Source organism: Macaca mulatta, chromosome 10 (assembly GCF_049350105.2).
Source record: "Macaca mulatta isolate MMU2019108-1 chromosome 10, T2T-MMU8v2.0, whole genome shotgun sequence".
Lineage (NCBI taxonomy): Eukaryota > Metazoa > Chordata > Mammalia > Primates > Cercopithecidae > Macaca > Macaca mulatta.
In genome coordinates, this window is record NC_133415.1 from 75,136,496 (window position 1) to 75,155,637 (window position 19,142).

The following is a 19,142-nucleotide window of genomic DNA, read 5'->3' on the forward strand; positions in this document are numbered from 1 at the left end:
ACTACAGGCACGCACCACCATGCCCTGCTAATTTTTGTATATTTAGTAGAGATGGTGTTTTGGCATGTTGGCCAGGCTAGTCTCAAACTCCTGACCTCAGGTGATGTGCCTGCCTCGGCTTCCCAAACTGCTGGGATTACAGGTTGAGCCACCACGCCCGGCCCTGCTTAGTTCTTAATTCTGTCAGTGAATAGTTGCATGAGCTTGGGCCAGTGGCCAGTCTGCATCTCAGTTTCCTTACATAAAATGAGAATGATGGAGCTGGCATCATAGATACGGTGGATGATTACAGAGGACAGCTCAGTGCTTGGGTAAGTAGTAAGAATTCAATCAATATCAAGATTTTGAATAATCTCTCATTATTCAAAATTCTGAAGCAAAGGCAGGATTTACTTTACAAGGTAAACCCAGATGGAAGCAGTGCCCACTTGAGTGTTTGGCTTCTCTTTTGTGTCTAAGACCACATATAACAATAGCATTCTAACAAAAAGAGCTTTGAGAAGCAGAGGGTGCAGCCAGCCTAAATTTCCCTCTCATGTTCTGAAAGCCTGCAGCCATTCTCTCCCAGGACAAACTATTTACAGATTCTAAGTGTTTGGCTTCCAAGTCCCCAAAATACAATCCATTTAGAAAAGCATGACAAATTCCTCGTTTGAAATTCCAAATGTGACTCCCAGGCTCTGACTAGTACTGAGAACTGTTAGGGAAAAGAAAGAAAAGAGGGAAAGCTATTCTTCTTTAGCTCTGATCCTTCTGCAGAATTTATCTTTCTAAGTATACCCTGTGGACAACTGACATCAGAATCACTGGGGGGAACCTGCTGCAAAGGGACTCTCAGGCCTCATCCTGGACTTCCAGGTGTGGGCAAGAGAGGCCCATCCCTTGGGCCCTCATGGCCCCCCAGCCCTCCTTCATCCACACCTTCATCCTCATGGGGTGAGTAGCTTAGTCCATAAGACCATGACTCCTGCACATGGAGACATGGCCTCCCTAATGCTGGGGTACCCACATGTGATATAAGAAATATATTTAGTCTTTGTCCCAGGTTTCTGGCATAGACCTCCTAAGACCCTTGGGTTTTCCACAGTGATAGGAGTGCCTTGTGTAAACCCTTTTCAATCATATCTGAATTTATGTTAATAAGTAGATTTAGAATAGGGCCCCTGGAGAGCCTCAGGATAGGGTGGATCACCAGACAGATAAAGTGACTAAAGGGTTGGAACTTTCAGGTCCCCTCACTAACCTGATGGGAGAGCTAAAGATGGAGTTATAAAAACCCTTAAATAATGATGTAAAGCTTCCAGGTTGGTGAATACCTCCATGAATTAGGAGGGTAGCACACCCCAGCTCCATAGGATCATAAGCTCATGTTCTCGGGACTTTTCCAGACCTTGTCCTGTGCCATGATTTGAATGTGTTCCCTCCAGAGTTCAGGTGTTGAAACTTAATGGCCAATGTGATGGTATTAAGAGGGTGGGCAAACAAGAGGTGATTAGTTCAAGGGTCCTTTTCTCATGAATGTGATTAAGGTCCTTAGAAAGGCTTTTGATAGCATTGGCCTCTCTTGCTCTTCTGTCTTCCATCATGTGAGGACACAGCATTCCTCCCCTCTGGAAGATGCGGCCCTTACCAGACAACTGAACCTGCTGGCGCCTTGATTTTGGATTGTCAAACCTCTAGAACTATGAGAAAATAGACTTCTGTTCTTTATAAATTGCCAGTCTCAGGTATTTTGTTATAGCAGCACAAAGCAGACTACTATATCCTATATACTCTTCATCTGGCTGTTGATCCGTATCCTTCCTAATGAACTGTAAATCTAAATGTAAGTAAAGTGGATTTTCTGAGTTCTGTGAGCTGTTCTAGAAAATTATTGAAGCTGAGGACGTGTTGTGGGAATCCCTGACTTATAGCTGGTTGGTCAGAAGTATGAGTGATCCAAGTCTTGCAACTGTCATCTGAAGTGGGGGCAGTCTTGTGGGACTTAAGCTGTGGGGTCTGCACTAACTCCAAGTAGCATCAAAATTGAATTGAATGGTTGGACATCCAGCCAATGTTGGAGAAGAGATTGGTGTCAGAAAACACTCCATCAAGACATCAAAATTCCCTTCCCAACTGCCCTAAGACCCCTTTCTAGGCCCTCTTACTCTTCCTTTTATGGCAGACCTTACACTCATTTTGCATAGGTCTAAGTTCAATAGCGACCAAGGGGTAGGTGTCTGAAAGGGAGTAAGGACAGATCTTGAATGTGTGTCTAATTCTATGTGCAGAAGATCCTTCATGGTGCAAGAAAGTATAGAAGTGGGTGGGAAGTAGAAAGACAAGGTGAAAGGCTATGGGTTGAGAGCTTTCTTTTGTCTCAGATCCTGCAAATATTAGGAAGTGGTGGTCCTGAGCTTCAGAATCAGAATGTCTGAGGATGGTGGGTGAGAATCTTGCTAGTATCACTGAATTGATTTAAACAGAAGTCTTCAACCTTGGCGTATATTAGAATCACCTGGGTAGCTTTTAAAATGTCCAGGCTCTTCCCCTGATGCCCACATCAAGATTTTTGGGGCTGAGACCAAGACATCAGTATTTCTCAAAGTTCCTCTGATTCCAATATTTAGCTTAGTTTGAGAGTCCTGGACTAAGAAGATTAGAAAGGCAAATAAAGAAGTGAGATGGGTGGTTGGCAAGATGTCAGTGTAGTGGAGGTGGGACTTATGGTGAAAGATAAATCATGGGCTTCCTAAAGCTAGCAGCCTCTACTCTGCTCCAGTGGACAGTTGCCATATATGGAAGCAGACTTGCCCTGGCCAGATCTTCCCAGTCTTCAAGAGAAGTTTCAGGTGCTCATATGAAACTTCATACTTCAGCAGCAGCTAATTCTTTACTGTTTTAATCAATATGATACAAGCCAGGGGAAACAGCTCCTGTCATGATTTGGTGTTTAAGCTGGCTAGTTTGGGCTTCTGAGTTAGAATCTTCCTACTCAAAGTGTTGTCCACAAACCAGTAACATCAGCATGACCTGGGAGCTCATTTTAAAGTCAGTAATGAAGTATACTTGTTACAAGGTGCACCTAGACCTACTCTATTAAAATATGCATTTTAATAGAACTTCACGTTGATTAGCATGCATATTAAAGTTTGAGGATCCCTGAGTAGTAGGTTGTAACAGTGTTGTGCTACCAAAACCCAAACCATAGGTGATATGGTTTGGATTTGTGTCCTCCCTCAAATCTCATATTGAATTGTAATCCCCATTGTTGGAGGAGGGGCCTGCTGGGAGGTGATTTGATCATGTGGGCAGATTTCTCCCTTGTTGTTCTCTATTACGTGAGTGAACATAACTATAACTCACTATTATGTGAGTGAGTTCTCATGAGATCTGGTTGTTTTAAAGCATGTGGCACCTCTCCCTTCACTCTATTCCTCCTGCTCCAGCCATGTAAGACGTGCCTGCTTCCCCTTAACCTTCCGCCATGACTGTAGGTTTCCTGAGGCTTCCCCAGCCATGCTACCTGTACAGCCTGCAGAACTGTGAGCCAAATAAACTTCTTTTCTTTATTAATTACCCACTCTCAGGTAGTTCTTTAGAGCAGCGTGAGAATGGACTAATACAATAGGTGTGATTCCTTTGTGTGATACCAGTTTTGCTGGGTTTTGTGATTATGGAATTATATAGCACCTGCTGTGTGTCTCTACAATCAACACCTCCTTACAGGACACTTGGCAGCCAGATGTATCTTCCGATGTGTCCCCATTAGTCAAACACAACCTTTCAGTCATGTTCTACCTTTCTGAAAGGTGAAAGAGAAGAGAAACTCTTTTTCATTTTTTCAAAAATAATTATTAAAATGTCCTTGTCTCCCCATACTGTTCATCGAGGCCCTTAGAAAGGTCACGTCCCCTGTTGTTCCACATATTCACAGATTTTTTTCCTCAGCACTTTAGTTTTAATCTTGATTACGCTCTTGTCATTATAATCCAACTAAACTGATGAAAAGCAGACTTGAAAAACCCTGGTATAATAGAAAGATAATTGACTTGGATGAAAGTTGAGCAAATTACAGTTTGGAGTAAACTTCTTTTATCTGGGCAACATATGTAAATAAGTTCATTAGAAAGAAATAAGTCCAAGCATGGTGGCTCACACCTGTAATCTCAGCACTTTGGGAGGCCAAGGCGGGTGGATCACCTGAGATCAGGAGTTCAAGACCAGCCAGGACAACATGGTGAAAACCCATCTCTACTAAAAATACAAAAAAATTAGCTGGGCAAGGTGGCCTGTAATCCAAGCTACTCGGCTGAGGCAGGAGAACTGCTTGAACTTGGGAGTTATTGTGACACTGCACTCCAGCCTGGGCAATAGAGTGAGACTCCATCTCAAAAAGAAAAAAGAAAAAAAAAGAAAAATAAAAGAAAAAAGTCTTGCAGGAGGATTTATCAATTTTATTAATCTTTTCAGGTAAATAAACCAAACTTTTAGCCTTGTGGATTTTCTCTATTGCGGTCTGCTTTCTATTTTGCTGATTTCTGCCCTCATTTTTAGTATTTCATTCTTTTACTTTCTCTGGGTTTAATATGCAGTTTCTTTTCCAGCTTCTTGAGATAGAAACTTACAGCATTGACTTTCATCCTTTCTTCTTTTTTAACATATACTTTTAAATCTCTGCACTTTCTTTCAAACATTGCACAAGCTTTACACATTGCATGTTGTTTTGGTATGTTGTATTCTCATTGTTGTTTAGTTCAAAATATGTTCTTGTTTTTATCTTGTTTTTTCTCTATTTTTCTAATCCATGAGTTATTTAGAAGGCTATTACTTATTTTCCAAATTTTGAATATACTTACTTATTTTCCTGTTACTGATTTCTAGCTTAATTCCACTATGGTCAAAACATATACCCCGCATGATTTCAAGATTTCGAAGTTTTGAGTCTTACTTTATGACCTAGTACATAGTCTTTGTTCATAAATCTTCATTGTGTACTTAGTGCGTATTGTATTATATAACTGTTGAATGTAATGCATTAAATATGTGATTTATATTATGTTTGTCAATTGTGTTAAACAAATTCTCTGTGTTCTTAGTGATTTTCTTTTTTTTTTTTCCTTCCTGCTTGTTTTGTTAGTAACAGAGACGGATATGTAAAAATCTCCATCTGTGATTGTGGATTTATTTAATTCCCCCTATAATTGTCAACCAAAAAAAACGCCTGATATAGTTGTTAACATTAGATGAAGTAGCTGGGTGCGGTGGCTCACGCCTGTAATCCCAGCACTTTGGGAGGCCAAGGTGGGCTGATCACGAGGTCAGGAGATCGAGACCATCCTGGCTAACACGGTGAAACCCAGTCTCTACTAAAAATATATGTATAAAAAAAAATAGCCAGGCATGGTGGCAGGTTCCCATAGTCCCAGCTGCTGGGGAGGCTGGGGCAGGAGAATGGCGTGAACCCAAGAGGCGGAGCTTGCAGTGAGCCAAGATCACGCCACTGCACTCCAGCCTGGGCGACAGAATGAGACTCTGACTCAAAAAAAAAAAAAAAAAAAAAAAATTAGATGAGGTAGCCTTAAGGCAGCCCGACCCAACAGAACCTTCTGTGATGATGAAAATGTTATCTGTGCTCTCCCATAGGGTAACCAATAGCCCTATTGAGCAATTAAAATGTGACTAGCACAAAGGAGGGGCTAAATTTTTTTAAATTTCTTTAATTAATTTAAATTTAAATAGGCACATGGCTAGTGGCTACTGTATCGAACAGCATTACTTCAAGGCAAGAAAATACAGAAAGGACATTTCATAATAAAGAGAACAATGTATTTGAGAAACTATACTAAAAAGGTATACACCCAATATTTATACCTTCAAACTACATGAAGCAAAAATTAATAGATCTAATATACATAGATATGTTCGAAGAGATAATGCTTATAACGTGGGGACTTCCTATATCTTTCCTGCCTGCAAAACACCAGAACACCCTAGTCACCAAAAGAAATCATGATCTGTTTAATTGGGAAGAAAAACGTAATCTAGTACTTTAAATCTGTAGTCTTAAAGATGCATGCACATGTTCAGGGGATAAAAGGAAAGATGATCTATTAGAATATGGGAAAAGTGTACTAGAATTTCACTTGTAGGGGAAATTAGCTTTACTCATACCTATTATCAGTGTTGACACTGGCCCCATATTAGTTTGTTAAAAGGTTATGAGTGACTTACAGGGCTTGAGGCCTTCTGAGGAAAGAAGAGGGCACCACACCTCCCCCGCCCCACTTTTTTTTGAGACCAGGTCTTGCTTTGTCACCCAGGCTCGAGTGCGGTGGTATGATCATAGCTCATTGCCTTGAACTCCTGGACTAAAGTGATCCTCCTGGCTCGGCCTCCCAAAGCACTAGGATTACAGGCATTAGCCATGGCACCTGGCCTGTCCCACACGTTCGAGGACTTGGACAGTGGTGCCCTTGCTTATATAATGACTTTTCAGCTCGTTTCAACACATCCAGTGTACACATGCTCAGATTAAATGGATTTACAGGCTACCTTATCTATTTTAGCCAAACAAACCCTCACCAAATGGACTAAACCCTGCAAAGACAGGGAGATGAACCACATGAGCAAGTGTGCCAACGGCAAACACAAGGAGAACGGCAGAGTTGACTTTTCTCCTTTCCTACATTCCGAGGTGAAAACAATCAGATATTGCAGGAGAATCCATTTTAAAAGTAATTTTATGAAGAAGACTATCTGAAATATGTATTTACTTTCTCACAGCTGTGAGCCTTGCCTTAAGTGTATGGCATGTTAATGAAAGTGACAAGCCATTGTAATTAGCAGACACTTAAAAATTAAGTGTCCAACAGAAAGTCAAACCTTTACAACTGGTAGATGGGAATGAATAAAAGGAGTGTAATAAAGCAGTAGCCTTGACAAAGGATGCACGTCTTCCATTTTAATCTTTAAATCTGTGTGAGGAATCTTTTTTCCCCCCAGCAGTGACAGCCATTAAAACTAAATATGAAAAAGACAATCCAAACTTAAGATCAGAGTTTTGGATTCCTGTATCAAAGTGTTAAGTGAGGAGTTTTGAAAATAATAAAGTCTATTCAAACATATGGACTCTCTACTTTGAGGGCAAAGATTTATTTTGAATAATTAACAAATAAAATAAAACATTTTCATCTTTATTCTTTTTCATTATTTATATTTTATTATAATTTAAAATATATATTACACATTCATTTATAGTGAACATATATATGTGTTAGTCTAGTAATACCTACAATGTAAAAATGGATATGCAAATAAGTGAATATGCCTATGATGGGGGCTGTGAGTGTCTAATTTTTAGAGGCATGAAATGGAAAAGTTTGGATACCACTGCCGCAAATTACTGGCCTAATATTTAATTTTGCTCTAGTGGAAAACTAAAAGGTATTGGGTTGCCAATGCCCAACTTTAATTTTCACAAAAATAAAATGTGCCAAAGCCAGGAGAACTTTGAAACAGTTGCTACCTTACAGGGGTTCCATTATTTATAGTGTAGAAATTCCACAAAATTTCTGTCTAGGTGATGCTACCAGGTTATGATTTATTTACAATTTGGTAAAACAAAATGGGTGAAAGATTGCCATCCTTCAAGTTCAAATACTCATTTTTAACTCAGATTTTGTAGGGTTTCTAATATTTTTAAAACTTAATGTGTAAGTTAACATCAATTAAATAATATATATCCAAATATATATTAGGTTGGTATAAAACTAATTGTGGTTTTAGCCATTACTCTGAATTGCAAAGATCGCAATTACTTTTGCACCAACCTAATAAGTTTTTCTCCTTTATATTTTGGCCTGTTGTTATTGCAAAATCATTTAACTATTAAGGGAGGAAACCACCCCTTATATTGTCCTATGCCCAATTTCTGCCTCCAAAGAAAGAAGAAGTAAACACTAAAACGCAGAAATGGAATCCACAGGCAGATAGCCCAGGGCCTGGTAGTTAAAAATCAACCCCTGACCTGACTGCTTGTGTTATCTATAGATTCCAGACATTGTATGGAAAAGCATCATGAGAATCCCTGTCCTGTTCTGTTCTATTCTGATTACCAGTGCATGCAGCCCCCAGTCACATACCCCCTGCTTGCTCAGTCGATCACAACCCTTTCACTTGTGCCCCCTTAGACTTGGAAGCCCTTAAAAGGGACAGGAATTGCTCACTCAGGGAGCTCGGTTTTTGGAGATGTGAGTCTGCCGATGCTCCCAGCTGAATAAAGCCCTTTCCTTCTACAACTCCGTGTCTGAGGGGTTCTTGTCTGCTGCTCGTCCTGCTACACTATCAAGTCTATGAATAAAACCTATTATGTACAGAATCCACATAATCTCTTAAGTTCAAATCAAAATAATACAAAACGTTTCAGTAGAAGATTTTGCATTGCCACGAAGCACTTTATGTGGTTTAAAATCACACTTCTGAATAAATTGTAAGGCTAGACTTACAGTCAAAACCAGTAATCATTAACAAGAAGTTCTAATAATAAATAGCTGTTTATTTGATAAAAGGTTGACAATAGCCACCAAAATTAAATACTAAAAATTCGTATTAAAATATCATGCACTTTCTATGTAAGCATTTTTTACTGATTGTTTGCTTATCTCTGGGCTTGAATTAGATGGTTCTGATCATTCTCTCCAGGTTTTTAAACTATTACGAAGCACGGCATGTGTAGTGGTCAAATCTCATTCAATCTTACACTGATGTCATCATTTCCTTGTTTTATCTGAATAGTGGTTATGTAAGCCAAGGTGCTTTCAAACCTATCGGCAAAGATTATTAATACTATAATAGGGGTTGGGCAATGTTAATGTCTTATTTCCATTTACTCTCTATTATCCCCAAACAGAGAACATATCAAATAACTAGGTTTTGCAGCAAGCTAAATAATTAAGGCCTCTCCAAACAAGTTCATTTCAATAAAATGACCCCATGATGATACCACAGGTGTGAATCACACATCAAGGACACGCACTCAGAGTCCATTGAGAACTTAAATTTGAAACCGCAGAGTCTGACACCTCCCTGACACAAGTACAACCAACAGAAACTGTGACCTGCGTGGTTCAGAGCTTATTTCCTTCATTGGCATCCTGAATTTCTAATTTTAATATCAATTAGCACAAGTGTAAGAGTGAAGATATAAGTCCGGAGTTGCATGCACACACCCTTGCCAGCAAAGGATTTGTCTTATGGAAAGACAGAGGGAGGAAGGCAGAAAAAACTCGATATTCAACAGAACAAAGAATTAAGAGAGCTGTTGATCTTAATCACAATCATTGTACTGATTTCCTTTTAGTAAAGATCTGTTTTAGAAGGAAAATGGTAAACAAATTAGCCTCATGATTCCCGCAAGGGGAAAAATAATTTGTATTTATAACAGTCACGATAAAGTGTTCTGTTCTTTAAAATATGGCCCCAACTAAAGGTAATTATGGTAACAGTGACAAAGAGTATTGTTTTAGAAATGACTCCATAAAATGATTTAATAGCCATTACTCACGCATTTTAAGGAAACTGTCTTGTAGGAGAACACCAGGCTGTTTCTCTATATAGGTTGCAATCATAGAAAATGGTGATGTCTTATTATTTTTTTAAGTTATTGTTGCAGGATGCTATGCATGCATATAAAATAAAAGCTGATGGCCAGGCACGGTGGCTCGCAGCTGTAATTCCAGCACTTTGGGAGGCCAAGGTGGGCGGATCACCTGAAGTCAGGAGTTCGAGACCAGCCTGGCCAATATGGTAAAACCCCATCTCTACTAAAAATACAAAAATTGGTTGGGCGTGGTGGCAGGCACCTGTAATCCCAGCTACTCTGGAGGCTGAGGCAGGAGAACCACCTGAACCCAGGAGGCAGAGGTTGCAGTGAGCTGAGATCGCACCACTGCACTCCAGCCTGGGTGACAAGAGCGAAACTCCATCTCAAAATAAATAAATGTAGAATAAAAGCTGATTTCAAATTTAAAAAGAGGGGGAAGTGATTTAGTACGATATGCAGCTCAGACTACATTTTTCTTGATGAGATTCGGTCTTAAAGGGGTCTCTGCCAAATTCAAAGAGAAAATGAAATCAATGGAGGGTTCTGTGTTGAATTTCCTCTTATGGCATTTATGAAGTTATTGCCTCCAAAAAGAAAGCATGCAGGCCAAAGCAAAGTTATGAAAGTCTGGAACTTTAAAAGAGGGAATCCACAGCTTGTTCTGAGACCATTTGCTCAAGCCAGTCCCTCTACAGATGTGCCACCTTTGCCAGGCATCCTGCAAGACCTAACTCATTGTTTTCCACCCAGCTCACTACGTTCTTGCTACTGTGTAGCTTCCTCATAGCGCTCACTCTATTTTTGGAGCTTCTGTCAACCTATGGCCCATGTCACACAGTCTAGTCCTTGTCTCATCTCTTCATTCCACTTGGCTATGTTGCCCTAGTGAGATTACTAAAAGCAGAGACTGTGCCCCTTCTTCTTTAGAAGCTCGCTCCATTTCTAGATTGGCTGACTGAGGCACAGGGCTATGCTTAAGGCTTTGGCTCATCTAGGAAGAGACCCATTAATACCGCTTCAGTTCAGTCTGTGAAGCAGTACCTAGGGGCCCTGTGAATGCCGGAGAATAATTCCCAGTGGTTCTATGCGATATGAACAGAACATTGAAGAAAATATGTGAAAAAAAACCTGATAACATATAAATCAGCCCTGATTATGTTAGAGTCCACCACATAAGCCTTTTTTTTTTTTTTTTTTTTTTTTTGACAGAGTCTCTCTCTCTCTGTCACCCAGGCTAGAGTGCAGTGGCGCGATCTCGGTTCACTGCAACCTCTACCTCCCGGGTTCAAGTGATTCTCCTGCCTCAGCCTCCCAAATAGCTAGGACTACAGGCACGTGCCACCATGCTCAGCTAATTTTTGTATTGTCAGTAGAGACTGAGTTTTGCCATGTTGGCCAGGCTGGTCTCAAACTCCTAACCGAGGTGATCCACCTGCCTCGGCCTCCCAAAGTGCTGGCATGAGCTACCGCACCTGGCCAAGCCTATTTATTTATTTATTTATTTATTAGAATTACTAAAAAATAATGCAACTGAGAAATCAAAAGCAGATAGGCTTTCTAGCATGCTGTGGTAATGTTTGGTTTCTGGCTTTATTACCTGTGATTTTTGTGACCAGTCACCTGCTTTGAGGTCTCCGTTTCTTCACTTGTAGGGATGTGTGTGGGTGGGTGATGGCAATGGTGTTAATATCTACTTCCAAGCTTTATTGGGACATGACACATAATATTAAATCTAGACACCACTAGATCTGCTGAATCATATGGCCCAAGTGACAGAGCTGCTTGTATAGCAGCCTGGACCTGTTATAAAACCTTCTCTTGTTCTGGGATCCACTCAAAACTAGCAGCTTCTTGGGTCACTAAATAAACGAGTGGGAGTAACACATCCAAATGAGGAATATACTGCCTCCAAAATTGAAAGAAGCTCACTAGGCATTGTCCCTCTTTTTTGATTTAGGAGGGTCCAGATGCAACATCTTATCCTTCATCACACAAGAATATCTCGACATATCCCACGCCACAGGACTCCTAGGAATTTCACCGAGGCAGAAGGTCCCTAAACTTTGTCAGATATATCTCCTACTCTCTGACATGTGAATGTCTTACCAATAAGACTAGAGCAGTTGCTACTTCTTGCTCACTAGGTCCAATCAGCATAATGTCATCTATGTAATGGACTAGTGATGAAAACCAATTAAGATCCCTGTGCACTAAATTATAACATAGGGCTGGAGAGTTGATATGCCCCTTAGGAACGACAGTGTAGGTGTATTGCTGGCCTTGACAGCTGAAAGCAAACTGCTTCTTGTGAGTCTTATTGACAAGGATGGAAATAAAGGTATTTGCCAGATCAATAACTGCATACCAGGTACCAGGGGATGTGCTAATTAGTTCAGGTAATGAAACCACATCTGGTACAACAACTGCAGTTGGAGTCACCACCTGGTTAAACTTTCCATGTTACTCTCCATCATCCTGTTTTGTGCACAGGTCAAGTAAGTTGAATGGAGAGTATGGTGAGACTCACCAGCCCTGCGACTTTGAAATTCCTGATGGTAGCACTAATCTCTGCCTTCCTTCAGGAATGTGGTACTGCTTTTGGTTTACAATTTTTCTAAGTTGAAACAGTTCTAGTGGCTCCCACTTGGCCTTTCCCTCTGTAATAGCCCTCACTCCACAGGTCACAGGAACCAGTGTAGCAATTCCGTCAGGGACTATATCTATTTCAAGTATACATTTCAGACTAGGGAAATAACCACAGGATAAGTTTAGAGACTCATGAAGTTCACTGTGAGATGGACCTGAATTAAAACTCTGTTGATCACCTGACCTCCATCAGCCCTACTCTGCCTGGTGGACCACAGTGAAATACTGGGTCTTCTGGAATAAATGTCAGTTCAGAGCCAGTGATCAGTAGTCCCCAAAAGGTCTGATTACTTCCTTTTCTCCAATGCATAGTTACCTGGTAAAACACCATAGGTCCATTTGGAGAAGGGTGGGAGAGAGATGAACAGTATAAATTTTCAGTAATGTACAGGGGCCTTTCCTCAAAGAGACTCAGCCTCCCCTTCATTGAAAGGGTTTTGGGTCTATAAACTCGCTCAATGGTGGGAATTCCTTGAAGGAGAGTGACTCTCTGCTTTCATGATTCAGGTAATACTTTTTTTTCATTTAACATAGAAATTTTCCGCTTACAGACACTAAAAAAGAATTTAGTCGGATACCTATCTCTTTCACTTCCCAGGAACCTCATGATCAACTGGCCAGTGCCATGGTTCTCTGTGTTAGAGCATTTTGGTTGCTGCTTGACTCCACTGTTCATCATGGTAATCATGCCCACCTTGCCTTTGATGGTCGAGTGCTGCCACTTGGCCCCTGCCACACTGGGATCCAATCATTCTCGTTACATTTCGATTTCTCAATTCAGTGACTGCAGTTTCTATTGTAAGTTCTGGCCTACAGAGTAGGGTGTCACAGAGCTCTTCAAGGATGCCAGGACTCCTTCACAAACTTACTTCTCACAGTTATGGTGAAAAGTATGTCTCCAGGACCCTCCCAATGTGAGTAAGTCATTCTTGAATGACAAACCCACTCTAACATCCCAATGTCTCTAAGTTATTTAATCCCTCCCTCTACATTAAACCAAGGGAAGTTCAGCATTTCCAACTTGCTCACTGTGGGTGACTTTCTGGCCCATGTTCCAGCCAATGACTAAACAAACGATTACAGCACTTTCCAAATGCCTGAGCTGCAAAATTAAATGCATGCTGTCTCCTTCCTTTATCCATAACAATAAATTCATTTTGATCTAATTTGTGTTTCTCCTACCATGATCCTACGTTCTTAATATGCATTCCCTCACATGTTTTCCAAACTTTCATAAATTAGAAAATTTAAATACTTAATATTTATTTGGAGTATAGTATAAATCCTCATGAACTGCACTTTGTACTTCACCTTTAGGGGCATCTTGGGACTTGAATGAATGTAGTTATAGGTCTAGAAACAAAGAGGGGTCCTGAATAGAATCAGCATCATCTTGCATGGCAACTGCCTTGGGGGAGGCCCTTAGAGTTTCCTCTGGTGATGCAGGATTAATCCCCTTAGAAGAGGCTGGAGAGGGATCTTCTGCTGGCAAAGAAACCTTATCATAATTTAGGGGCTCAATGTCCTCAGTTTCATCAGGGCTGAAGCTGATCTCGATTCCAACTTTGAGCAACACATTCTTTCCTGGTTAATACACTGACTTTATCAGAAGACACCTTGTGAGGCTGAGGGTTCAAATTGTGTTAGTTTGGCTAGTCGTGGGATGAAATCCTGCATTTGATTTTCAGTGATCTCAGTCCTAAGGCTATAGCAGATAAAGGTCTTCTTGAGGGCACACAATTGCAGCTTTTAGATCAAGTATGCAGCATTTGACCTGGGAATTCAAACCCTCAGCTCATTCTTTGTTCAATGATAATAGAAGCCAATCTCTTTACATTTGTTACTTTGCCAATCATGTTCAAAAGCATTATATACACAGTCAACAAAATCTTTGCTTCTTATAAGTGGTTGATTAGGAGTATCCAATGGTAATATTTTGCATATCTCTATTGACAGAGTACACCATAGACTATCTATCAGTGCCTTCTTTATTAATGGAAACAGAGTTATTTGCATCGTTAAACCTAATTGGATGAGAGAACCAATTCCAGAAACCTCAGCACCGATTCAGGAAACCCATCCTTACAATTCTCTTCCTCTAGAACCACTCTTGGGGCAAAAATCTGTATTAGTCTTGGTTCTCCAGAGAGACAGAATCAATTATGTGTGTGTGTGTGTGTGTGTGTGTGTGTGTGTGTGTAATACTCCAATTGTGTGTGTGTGTGTGTGTGTGTGTGTGTGTGTAATACCCCATCAGCTGTCCTCATTCTCAGGCCATCAGACTCAGACCAAATGAATGGGTACCCTGTGGACCAGTCAAGTTAACACATACAGTTAGTTAGCATATTATGTATAGATTGAAAAAATGGCCACAGTTATTTTTCAGCTCCTCCTATTAACACTTAGAGTCTACTTCTTTCCCACTTGAATCTGGGCAGGTATTGGGATTTTCTTTGGATAGTAAAATGTGGTCAAAGTGACAATATGCCAGTTTTGGGCCTAGGCCTTAAGAAGTCTATGCTCCTGCTTTTGAGCAAGCTTTGATTAGCCTGCTAGTAGAAGAGAGACACAGGGCCCAATCACTCCTGATGTCCCAATTGCCAGCCAGCCAGCTGCCAGTCAGGTAGGTAAGACCATCCTCAACTAGCCAGGCTTCAGTTGATCTGCTAGCTGAACACAGATACCTGCCTAAGACCAGCTGGGATCAATGGAGCCCAACGAAAATCAGCAGAAAGTTTCAGCTGACCCATAGACTTGTGAGCAGTAACATATGGTTATTGTCTCAACAGTGACTTGTTTTCAAGTCATTAAGTTTTGAAGTGGTTTGTTATGCAGCTAAAGATCACTGACCCAGATGCCTTGTCAGTCATTTTAAGTTAGACGCATCTGCTTTGGACCATTTCCTGTGCCCTCTGAGGTGGGAATCATGAAATATGTATGGAGAAACTATTAAATCTATTATGCAGTTTATAAAACATAAACTCTCATAAGCTGGTTCTACAGCAAGCCTGCATATACATGCATTGTCATTATAGACAGCCCTCCTCAAGAGTCCACAAATGAATTCAAACCATCAATACTCAGGACAGGCTAGTAACACAAGATATGTTTGGAATTTTTTGTTTCATGAATGAGCAGATTGCTATATGTAAGTCATAATAGAATTGGATGAATCACTTTTTATACAGTATAGATCTCTGAAGCCTGTGGTTAGGGACTTAAAATAAGGTTTCATGGGTATAACCAGAAACAAAACAAAACAAAACAAAACAAAAAAACCTCATGAAAAGGAAAGAATGTGACAATGGTGGAGACCCTGAAATAGGTCTAACAAAGTAACCAAAAGCAGACAAAAAGCCATGTCCATGGTCTATCAGTCCTGCTACCAGCCTCACCTCAAGGGCACTCTGAATTTATCTGCTACTCATCTCTTGTGGCTCTCAGTCCCTCTTGCACTTGCTGCCTCATTGATCAACAAGCCAGGCCCTTAGCTCTTGAAATTTACTCTTCCTAGAAAGCTCTTCCCACAGACACCTTATGGCTCACTGAACTCCTCTCCCATTATGGTTAATTTTATGTGTCAATTTAGCTGGGTCACAGAGTGTTAAAATATTTAGCCAATCATTATTCTGAATGTTTCTGTGAGGGTGTTTTTGGATGAGATTAACATTTAAATCAGTAGCCTGAGCAAAACAGATTACCCTCCCTAATGTGGGAGGGCCTCATCCAATCAGTTGAAGGCCTGAATAGAACAAAAGGTTAACATTCCCCTGAGTAAGAAAGAATTCTCCTGCCTGATATCCTCTGAACTAAGAATTAACTAAGACATTGGTTCTTTCTTTCTTCTTTTCTTTTTTTTTTTTTGACAGAATCTCACTCTGTCGCCCAGGCTAGAGTGCAGTGGCACAGTCTCAGCTCACTGCAACCTCTGCCTCCTAAGTTCAAGCAATTCTGTCTCAGCCTTTTGTATTTTTAATAGAGATGGGGTTTCACCATGCTAGCCAAGCTAGTCTTGAACTCCTGACTTCAAGTGATCTGGCTGCCTTGGCTTCTCAAAGTGCTGGGATTACAGGTGTGAGCCACTGCTCTGACCAGCAGCCTGTGGCTTTTGAACTCAAACTGGGACATGTGCTCTGCAGATTTTGGACTTGCCAGCCTCCATAATCACATGAACCAATTCCTTTGCAATAAATCTCATGCACATACACGTACATATGTAAGTGTGAATATCTCCTATTGGTTCAATTTCTCGGAGGAACTCTGACTAATATATCTCCTTTCTGGAGGTCACCTTCTCAGCAAAGTGTTCCATAATCATCCTATTAAAACAGAAAACTATTCCCTATGCCTCTTTCTTTCTTAATTCTCTGTAGCTTTTTTTTTTTTTACTACATCCAACATGCTACAACTTTACCTCTTTATTTTATGTATTGCTTGCCTATGAAAACTTAATGGGAGCAGGGATTTTTGTTCATCTTTCCCCTCACTTCCCCAGGCTTCTCCAGCATACAGGACAATGCCTGGCACATAGTATATGTGCAATAAATATTTGTTGAATGAATAAACTTGAAAAAAAAGAAATTCAGTAGTTCAAGTGTTGCTTTTGATCAGATATTTTTTTTCTGAGCTCTGCAGATTTCACACATACAACCCACAAGAAATGCGGTTGTAATGGTCTGCGTAACTGCCACAGAGAATATTCCAGAAGGATGGGGAAGAGCATGGAAGGGAAAAAGACCTTTCAGATAACTCACCTGGAAAAGTAGACATTAGGGAAGGCATGAAGTTAGGGTATTAGATTTTTATGGCTGCTATATTGACTTACCAAAAATTGAGTGGCTTAAAACAATAGAAATGTATTCTTTCACAGTTATGGAGGCCAGAAGTCTGAAATCAAATGTCAGCAGGGCCATACTCCTTTGAGGGAATTGGTTCCTTGCTTCTTTCACTTTCCAGTAGCTGTCACCATTCCTTGACCTGAGCCTGCACCACCCCAGTTTCTGCCTCTGTGGACACATTGCCTCCTCCTCCTCTTCTTTCTGTGTGAAATCTCTCCCTGCCTCACTCTTCTAAGGACATACATTGATATGGTTTGGCTGTGTCTCCACCCATATCTCATCTTGAATTGTAGCTCCCATAATCCCCATGAGTAATGGGAGGGACCCAGTGGGTGGTAACTGAATCATGAGGGTGGGTTTTTCCCGTGCTGTTCTCATGATAGTGAATAAGTCTCATGAGATCTGATGGTTTTATAAAGGACAGTTCCCCTGCACATGCTCTTCTGCCTGTTGCCATGTAAGACATGCCTTTGCTCCTCCTTTGCCTTCCACCATGATTGTGAGACCTCCTCAGCCATGTGGAACTATGAGTCCATGAAACCTCTTTTTCTTTATAAATTACCCAGTCTCTGGTATGTCTTTATTAGCAGCATGAGAACAGACTAATACACACATCATTGGATTTAGGGCCCACATGGAAGACCCAAGATAATCTCCTCATTGCAAAATCCTTACCTTTATAACATCTTTAAATATCTCTTTTCCAAACAAGGGAACATTCACAGGTTCCAGGAAACAGGATAAGGACATGTCTTTTTGGGGACCACCACTCAACAGTGAGATAAAAAATTGGATTGTGCCATGATTCCACAATGACAATCCTTGAGGTTGTTGTCCAGCTGCCGACACAGGGGTACTTTCTGAGGGATGTGGGCCTTTGTAGTCAAGATAACTAAACTCGCTCAGGGTTCCCTAAGGACTTAAACTAATTCAAATTAATAAGTAAAGCTTTAAACATTTACTTATTAAGGTAAAGATCATTTTCAGGAAACCATGTGCTGGAAGCAAGACCAAGCATTTTCTTTAAACAAGAGAGTCAGCTGTGGGTCAGGCTTTTGATTCTGATTCTTTTCTTTCCCTTCTCCTAATCTTATGACAGGGATTCTTATAATCTGGCTCAAGAGCTATCATGTGCTCTAATCCACGGAAAGGCAATACATTGCACTTTGCACTCAAATTTTTAAAATGTTATCAAGGTCATCTCTTAAGCAATCTCTTAAGCAGCATGAGGACATGCAAAGAGATCCAAGTTCAGAATTTCTGGCTGTTTTTCCTGGTGCTAGTCTCTATATCCCATGACTGTATTTTCACCTTTCCCTGATGTTCAGGAGGCTTGAAACTTTTACGTGAAATTTATTTTGTTTAAAGTATTATAATGGGCAGTTTTCAGGACCAAGTGTTCCACAATTTATTTAAATATCCCATATAACCCTCCAGTTCCCTGAGTAAGTATAAACAACTATTCTATTTAAATTTTAAGACACTAAATTTTATTATAGCCAGAAATAGTTTCTTTTTGCTGTTAGAAGTGGAACCACTCAAGTCTCTGACCTTACCATTCCTAGGCCAATAAAATATCTATTAAAAGGTCATATGCCAGTGACATGTAATATCTACTGAGTGAATTCATAAGTCTGATTCTGGCATTAAAAACTCTTTGACAATTAAACTTTCACTACCCTGGGCACTCTGCCTATGGGATAGCCCTGTTATTCAAGGAGCAATATGAAAGAAAGAAAGAAACAGAGAAAGAAAGAAGCAGAGAAAGAGAGAAAGAAAGAAAGAAAGAAGAAAGAAAGAAAAAGAAAGAAAGAAAGAAGGTTAAATTTCAACTGAAAATGGACAAATACTTGTGAAATGTATTTCAAAAATTCATTTAGCAAAATATAAATAATGAGCTGGGCATGGTGGTATGTGCCTGTAGTCCCGGTACTTGGGAGGCTGAGGTGGGAGGATCGCTTGAGCCCAGGAGTTTCAGGCTACGGCGAGCTACAATTGTACTATTGCACTCCAGGCTGGGTGACAGAGTGAGAGTTTGTCCCTAAAACAAATAAATAAGTAACAACGTAAATTTT

The 19,142-nt window shown here is 40.4% G+C and overlaps 1 protein-coding gene across 3 annotated transcripts in view; it reads right to left on the reverse strand.

Annotated features, from left to right (window-relative positions):
* PLCB1 (phospholipase C beta 1) overlaps positions 1-19,142 on the reverse strand; it is a 752,445-nt gene that overhangs the window by 34,974 nt on the left and 698,329 nt on the right.